General features: G+C 43.6%; 1 pseudogene; it reads right to left on the bottom strand.

Annotated features, from left to right (window-relative positions):
• Positions 1-205: 205 nt before the first annotated feature.
• The window catches only part of LOC147748916 (uncharacterized), a 62,719-nt pseudogene continuing 53,869 nt past the window's right edge, over positions 206-9,055 (bottom strand).

Genomic DNA, 9,055 nt, shown 5'->3' with positions numbered 1-9,055 from the left:
CATGGTGAACCAGGCATTTAGGAGAAGCATACGGAGTCATGGTCACTACCTGTTGTCTACCTGACAGGTATGGTTGTAGCCATGTCTGAGCTTTGCCCATCACCCCCAGTTTCTCCAGTCTGCCTAGCAGGGCTGCGTGGCTTACCGTGTCGAATGCAGCCGACATATCCAACAACACTAGTATTGATGAATTACCATTGTCGGCTCACATTCGCAGTGTGTCCAGCATGGTAGCCAACGCAGTCTCTGTCCAATGGCCTGGGCGGAACCCAAACGGATCCTTATCCAGTAGGCGGTTATCTTCAATATAGCTCGACAAAGATCTACTAACAGCCTTTTCCAGGATTTTTATAGGGTAGGGCAGGAGGGATATAGGCCTGAAATGAGCTGGAATAGTTGGGTCCAGTGAGGGTTTCTTAAGTAGGGGAGTTACTGTTGCCTGCTTCCATATCTCCGGCACTACTCCTTCCTCCAGTGACTGGCAACAGATCAGTCGCATCCAGGGAAATAGCTCTGGCCCACACTCCTTCCAGATCTTATAAGGAAGGGGGTCTAAGGGGGAGCCAGAAGATACACTAAGAGCAAGGCTGTTAAAGAGCTCTTCTGTCAGAGGTTGAAAACTCTCAATAGATGATATTGCCCATGGTTCCTCCTCGACAGTCAAAAGGAGAGTGTCCTGACTGCTGGCTTTATCCTGAACAAGTCCCCCCACGATTTTGGCAATCTTTTCTTCAAAGAAGATAGAGAATTTGTCACAGAGCTTTTGTGTTGCAACCACCCTGTTGCTCGTGCAGTCCGGGTTGGAGAGGTCCCTTATGATATTAAAGAGAGTTTTTGTGCTGTTCGGTGATTGAAGTATAGAAGTGGCATAAAAAAGAGCTTTTGATTTGACGATGGCCCCTTTATATTTATTCTGCGCTATCTTTAGCAATCTCTTATCTGACTCTAGATAGAGCCTTCGCCACTTCCTTTCTGCCTGTCTACACTGATTACGTAGTAATTTCAGCTACTCACTGAACAAGGGGGCTGACGGTTTCCCTCTATACCTTATCTTTTTTAGGGGGACAAGTTTATCAAGGGTATTAGTGATATAATTACAGTAGGCAAGATAATTCTGACCCACCGAATTACCCAGAGAAAAAGGTGTCTGATTGGTGAAGGTAGGATCCGTTTTATCTTTTGGTAGTTTAGACCAGTCTCCTCCCATTTGGTAGGTTGCAGGACAGGCATTTTTATTTACATGAGTGGATATAGTGATCTTAAAGTGGATTAGGGAGTGGTCAGTCCACCATTGGGGTAGTATGCCAGTCACCTCTGTCTCAGTCTGATTAGCAACATGCTCTTAAACAAAAACAAAGAATAAAAACCTGCCTCACCAGGCTGGAGAGTGCCTAATAAAAATAATAATAATAATACTGATATTTGTAGAGCGCGAACAGCTACCTCACAAGGAGGTGTCCCGGCGCTATGTGAGCAGTAAAGTAGAGCGAATAGCAGAAGGGGGGCTTAGATTTTCTGCATAAAGAGCCAGGTGTTTAATTGCTTCTTAAATCCAGATTCTGTCATAGCAGATTGGATGGAGGGCGGTAGGGCATTCCACAATTTCACCGTGCCAGCAGAAAAGGACTTGCCTCAGAGTCGAGCTTTTCTAACTAGTGGGGCGAGTAGTTGAAGCAGGGAATTTGAGCACAAGAGCCTCTCCTGATGGTAGCGGGGGAGTCTGAGTTTTAAATAATTGGGGCAAGTGCCCCTTAGAGCTCTGAACACCAGGGTCAAGGCTTTGAATTTGATTCTGCTTGCCACTGGGAGCCAGTGCAGGTCGCGCAGATGCGGAGAGACACGCTGTCTAAAAGGAATGTGCTTTATCAGTCTCGCAGCCGCATTCGTGCACGATCTGTAAATGTTGAACCAAATATTTTGGTAAGCCAAGATAGAGGCCGTTCGCGTAATCTACTCTGGATATAACAGTCGCGTGGACTACCATTTTGCGACAATCTTCTGGTAGAAGAGAAAGAAACTTGCGGAGATTCCTAAGTTTGTGAAGACACCCTGATGTGACTTGCTGAATATGGGAAGAAAAGTAAAGACTGTCATCCCATCTCACCCCCAAGTTCTTTGCATTGGTACTGGGGGTCGGTGGAGGGCCCATTTCAGGTGGCCACCACAGGTCCGAGGGGGGGGGTGTATTTTTGCCAAAAAAACCCACCTCAGTCTTACCTGCGTTCAGTTTTAATTTATTGGTATTCATCCAGCAGGCCACATCTCAAAGGCAGCCCCTCATTTTACTAAAAACTGCCTCCGATACTTCTGAGTAGGGGAAGACTAATTGAGTATCATCTGCATACGAAATCGCCTAGACCCCCCATTTGGCAATCAAGGTGAAGAGTGGAGCTAAATAAACATTAAAAAGTATAGGGCTAAGCGCTGACCCCTGGGGAACGCCACACCAAAGGCATTTTGGCTTAGAGGAGAAGGCGCCCAGGGCCACTTCTCAATCTACCACATACTCTGTGCGCCACCTTGAAGCCAATTCTGTAAAACAATGTGTGAAAGTTGATTTATCTACACCAATACGACCTTAGACAACTGTTGGGCTCTGCCTTAATCTTGTGACTGACTTCGCAACGATACTAGTCACGTGTGCTCTTCCTATGCGTACTCGATGGCTTGACTCTGCTTTGCCGGCATCCACTGCATCTACTGTAATAGACAAACACACATCCCTGTCACAGCCTATCATTCTACCAACAGGTTCAAACCACTCTACGTTGCCTATCTCAAAGCATGCGTTCTCACCTCGAAAGATATCTTTCCACTCGTCTCCCCGTTCGCCCTTAGGTTATGCTCCTCCCAATAGTAGCGAGCTTGATCCTGGCTCGTGCTGTCGATAACAGTCCCCTGTAATGACCCCATAAATTCAAGTGTCTATTTCACATTTTCCCCACTTTCCAAGCCGATGTAACGTAATCTTACCTTTTTCGCAGTCTTAATGTACTCTACTGTTCCCCGCTCGACGTATGTGTAACTCCTCACTCATGAGTGCTTTCTTTAACCTCAAACTTCTGGCTGTACTGCGCCACACGCCAACCATAAAAATAGACGACAGACTATGGTGCAAACCCCTTCATAAACTAAGCGCAATCTTAGAATGGTCGACAATGCATTACGCTGTACATACCCCAACTGATTGATGCCCTCTGACACAACTGTTAGTGTGCCACGCCATCTGCATTCCCAATCCAAGTGTCCAACCGAAGACCCATTACCGTCACCAATAATAATTTAAATCTCTGAACATGCCCCATGTGAGAAAGGTTGAAAAGATAAAACAGAGAAAAATATAAAGAAGAAAAATAAAATACCCTCAACTTGTGGAAATCAAATACCACTCTACTAAATGACATAAAATGCCTAAACCCAGTCAATCTGTAAATGGGGAGATGTATGCAATATCATTAATGTCATACATTTCCCAATACTCATCTCGTAAACATAACAGTAAGTCTAACACTGGTAACCAAATGTCATTATGTGGAAAAACAACCGTCCACTGTAAATACAAGGTTAGAGATACCTAATACAGTACAGTCTACAATATCCATAAGAGTCTCTTTTTGTCATATGAGTACAGAACATCAATGTTAAATCAATTTTACCGTACGCAATGTGTCATAAGAAACATCCAAAATCTACTTTTTCATTCAAACCTTTTGGATCCTGCAAATCAAGTCTACTGATCCAAAAGATTTCCCTCTGCAGCGGGGTTCTAGTGATATCCTTCCCTGGGGTAGGTACCACAACTTCGATCACATGGAATTTCACCTGCGCTATTGTGTGTTTGGTTTCTAGCCAGTGTAGTTCTAAGGTACTGGTTCTATTCTGTATTCCTATTCTTCTTTTATGTTCTTATACCCGCGTTTTTACTTTTCGCTCTGTTTTTCAAACATAGTACAGTCCACAGGGACATTTAATCCCATATTTCACGCGTTTCGTGTTGCAGTCCGAATAATGATGCAGTTTTAGTCCTTCTCCTGTATACGGGTGGTTCATCTTATTTCCAACTATGACATTATTACAGTAAACACAATTTTGACACTTCCTAGTGCCATAATATTTATGAATAGCGGTGGGATGTGTAATCCTTAGCATTTCTTTCAAATTTCTGGACCTCTTGAACGCATATAATGGTCTGTCTCTAAACAAGTTGCTAAAATCCGGCTCATTCTGTAGTATCTTCCATCTGATGTTGATTATCCTTTTCACTTTGTTGGAACTTGAGGAAAACTTTGACACAAATACTTGTTGTTCTTTTTCTTTTTTGGGTTGATTAATCAGAAGAGTTCTACGATCTAGGGCGTTCAGACATGTTATTGCATTGTCTAGAATTTCCGAAGGGTACCCTCTTGCAATATATTTTTGTATCTGTTACCTTAAGTTCTCTTCTAATACACTGGAACAAGAGCAAATCCTTTTCATTCCTAGTAGTTGAGAGTATGCTAAATTCAGAATGAGATTCTGGGGATGAAATGTTTGAAACAATTGTGCGTTGTTCTTGTGTGTCTCTTTTCTGAACACTTCTGTGTGAATCTCCTTATTTTCCCTATTTATTAGAACATGTAGAAAAGCTATTGATGTCTCACTGATATTGTGAGTGAACTGTATATGTGTGTCAACTAAATTTAGTTGTGCTATCTTCTCTTCCAATCTCTCTTGCATGTTGGTCCAGATGATAAAATATCATCAATGTATCAACAATACAATAAAAGGTTTGTCCATTATTGATCATTGTACACATTCTCTTTGTCAAATAGAGCCATAAAGGTATTGGTGTATGCGGGGGTCCCCCGCAAAGCCCATCGAAGTTCCCGTGAGCGGAAGGTCAAAACTTTCACTTTAAAAAAATACCACATGATAGTTCTCATGTTTAGAAAGCTTCATCCACTAAGGATATAGCGAGAAAACAATGCAGTAACACATGTAAATTTCCTTGTGCATTGTAATGTATGACAAAAGAATATGCTTTTGATATTTTTCAGATGGTTTTCCCCTGAAGAAGGGCGGCAAGCCCGAAATACATTGGGCGTGCATATAAGAAAATTGGATCCATTGATTATTATTACGAAACATAAAAATGTTGTTGTTTGCATTATAACTGATCATACGTTATGATGAGTTGAACCATTTCGTGCATTTTGTTTAAGATTTATGTGTTTAATCAAATTGAGAAACATAACATGAATGTTTAAGTTCAAAGGTGATCAATGTGTTGTTAATCAAGTTTTACAGTACAGTACAGTTGTAAGTGGCAACAGTGCACAGTGGTCAAGTAGCTATACTTGATTGCAGTAGATATTAACTAGCCCAGATGGCAGGGCACAATGTATTTAAAAGGTTGGACATATACTTTTAAGTTTAACAAATGCTGGTAGTGAAAAACATCTAAATGTGTTTGTCACTACTCTGAGGCCCGCCTCTCCCATAGAATAATGTTGGTTTATCTAATTACATTTAATAAGTGGTAATTTTCAATTGGGAGTAGGTAGGAATATCAATTTTGGTGTCTATGGAATTGTAATTCAAAACCCTCTTTAACCCGTTTACAGCGGCCGTTATTTCGGCGCAGTGCGGGCGTTCTAAGGAGTGGGGGGGGGGGCGTGTTGGCCGTTTGACGTTCGCAGCACCAGCCAGGTAGTGCTCGCGATGGGCAACGGCCGGCGGGAGCACGGAAGGGGTTAATGGTAAAGTCAGATTTTTTTTTCATAGTTCAAAAAATACCACTTTTAAAAAGTTGTCAGTTTTTTTGTCCTTACTATTTGGTGCCTGCGGTCTGTATCCTGGGTCACATGACTAGGTGTAGCTGGTAGTTGGTCTTTGTGTATTGCGCCCAGACAGTGAGACAAAGGGCAATAGATGTTGGCAGGATGGGCCATCTTCGACTGGATGAGAGGGAGGAGCTGTCACATACGACACTTGCACATCACAAAGGCTCTGCCTGAGTACACTGAAAAAGAATTTGACACTAGCCTTCTGTGGACCCAGACAAGCTGGGCCAGCGCATGGAGGAAGGATATTCAAGACACCTTGGGGTGGAAACCCCCAGAACCTTATACTATTTCAAAGTGGGTGCCAGGTATAAATATTGGACCCTCGGACCCAACTTGTCAGTTAACGTCTGGACCTGTGGAAGACTCAAGAGGACTGCTGTGCATCTCTACATGATGGACTGCCACTCTGTTGCCCTGCTGCCTGGATGGAGAGCATGGACGTGACTTGCTCCGTGAACCCAGGACCACCAGAGGGACTACAAGGGCGAGTAGACTTGGCTCCTGATCACTGCTTCAGGGACAGAACAGGCTCCCACAACCTTGAACACTGCAACTGGACTCTGCTATCTGTGAGCCCTGTCCCTCAAAGTGGTACAACTCTAGTCCCTGACCCTTGGATGTTGGCCTGAAGGTGCTCTGCCAGCTTACTTGTGGACCCAGCAGAACCAACACTGCACAACTCATCCCTGATGCAATACTTCACTGTACAGCACGCAGCTCCTCAGAATCACTGCTGTGTGATCCATCACCTCCACTGCTCCTTAGAACCACTGCTGCATGAGGCATCTCCACTCACAGACCTTACATTGCCACTGGACCGCCCCGCCCTCGAAATATCCACTCTTTTTGTCACATTTCCACACAAGGATAGTGCCTCGCCTCTGCTGCATGATGCATCCTTGATGTGGGACTTACCGTCACTCCTCAGCCGGGATTTAAGGTACTTTTGTTCAGTGTGGCTAACTTTGTCCCTGTATCCGTCCTGTGCTCCATTGCAGTTGATCTTATGTTGTGACTTTGTCCTGATCCAGCGTGAGTAGATAACCACAGTTGACGCTTTGTGCTTCTAAGCACCAGTAGATAAGTGGAGGCATACTTTGCTAGACCCACTAATGATTAGACCCATTAATGACAGATATAGGCTCAAATCATTTTGTGGACATATCATATATGTTTTAGGGAATGGTGCTCAGATGCATGTTGCAACACACACCAGATCTCTCACACACAAAACGAAAAGAGGAAGCTGAGGAGACCACATTCATGTACTTGTTTCTAGCACTACAGGAGAATGTGTGCATTGCATCACTTTGAAGCAGTTTTGGTGTCCTAGGGGTTGTGAACAATAAGCCCTCCAGTCGAGGGGGCACAGCCAGAGGCTGAACCTGCTGTGGCTGTACTTCTACACACACTGTAACATTAGGGAGGTGCCTCTGCTTTAATAGGGTGCTATTTAACAGACTGCCTGGCCAGCCCAAATCAGTGAGATTTTAGATTAATTAGAACATATATGTTATGTTATGTTATAAAATATTTTATTACGCGCTCTGCTACTACAGAGTATCCTGGCGCGGTATGTAGGCACTAAACTGACCCAGTCCAAAAAGAAAGAAGCAGAGAACTAAATACTAAGGTTAAAAAGATGGGTTTTTAGCCCTTTCTTAAAACCTGCCAATGTAGTTGATGCTCGCAGAGAGAGCGGCAAGGCATTCCAGGCCCGTGCTGTTTGGACCGAAATTGACTGGCCGCCCAGTCTCGCATATTTTAGGTATAGACATCAGACGAAGATTGGCCGATCGAAGAGCACGATGAGGCGTGTAAAAGGAAAACCTCTTGTGCAAGTATTGTGGGCCTTGCTGGTGCAGGGCCCGAAAGGCCAAAACCAATGATTTAAACATAATGCGATGTGCCACAGGGAGCCAGTGGAGCTCACGAAGATGGGCACGCGCACTAGTTCTTCGTGGAAGATGGAACAGAAGACGCACGGCCGCGTTCTGAATGATCTGCATTCGCTTTATAAGGTATTTAGGGAGACCACTATAGAGAGCATTGGCATAATCAAGCCTTGACAGAATCAGAGCACGCAAAACAGTCTCCTAGGCCTCCCTATGGAGAAGTGGAAGGAATCGCTTGAGTGACTTTAGGGTATATATACATTGAATCTCAGTCGTTGGTTGATCCTTCTGTATCTGTGGGTTGTCTTGAGTGTTGATCTTCACACTACTCAGTCTTTCATGCAGACCATGGCTTGTTTATGTGCTGAATCCCCACGAGGTGTCTGGGATGCATGGATCTAGGTAGTGTCGTGGATGACTGCGATCAGACTATGTTGTGGGAGGAGTACAGAGGTCAGCTGGGAAGGCGGAAATAGTTGCTGCAGGTGGCTGTGTAATGCGATACTGCACAGGTGAACAGGAAGTTTAAGTCTGCTTTCTGATGAGTTGTATACATTATGTGGACAGTGATAACTTGAGAGCTTCTACTTTATGTTCCGATGAGTTGCAGGTTATGATCTGAACAGTGCTGATGATGACTTAGACAGAAGCTTGTATGGGTATGCAGGTGTCATCATTAGTGTAGTGCAGCTGTTGATTCATCAGATCTCTTTCGCACACATCTCAAAACCTTGTTGATTTAAGATAGTTACTTTACAGGCTGAATAGTTTTAAATTGCAGAGTGTTATTGTTATTGTTATTTTTGATTTATAGCGCGCTCAATCACCTGCAGGCCTCTAAGCGCTCGGGAATCGATGGTAAAACAACAACTTTAACAATACAGAAAGGCATCCACTAGCCTAGATGGCTCACAAGGACCTCCTAAACAGCAGCGTTTTCAACCCCTTTCTAAAGCGGAGGAGATTCTCTTCCCTGCGCAGTGGCTCAGGTAGTGTGTTCCATAGCTGAGGAAACAGCACCGAAAAGGCTTACTGCTTGTATTATGCTTACAGCTTACAGCACTAGAATATTATTTTATGACATGATGTCTTTTCACGTTATATCTCCTGGCGTCTTGTTAATGCCTATTCTCCAAAAAATTCTTAATCATAGCACAATAATTTCACTTCGTACAATGTCTCTGTCTTGCTTTGGTGATGCAATTATTTATTGTTGTGTCTATTTTATTGTGATCACAGATTATGTATTTGTTTACAAGCACTGAAAGATATGTTGTACTGTGTCACTATGTAAACTTGTGATCTTGTCTGCATTGTTCAAGCTGCTCGGGTTAT

This window comes from Lissotriton vulgaris, chromosome 1_1 (assembly GCF_964263255.1).
Source record: "Lissotriton vulgaris chromosome 1_1, aLisVul1.2, whole genome shotgun sequence".
In the NCBI taxonomy this organism is placed as follows: domain Eukaryota; kingdom Metazoa; phylum Chordata; class Amphibia; order Caudata; family Salamandridae; genus Lissotriton; species Lissotriton vulgaris.
Note: the sequence above shows the minus strand (reverse complement) of the source record. Positions and strands in the feature narration are given on the sequence as shown.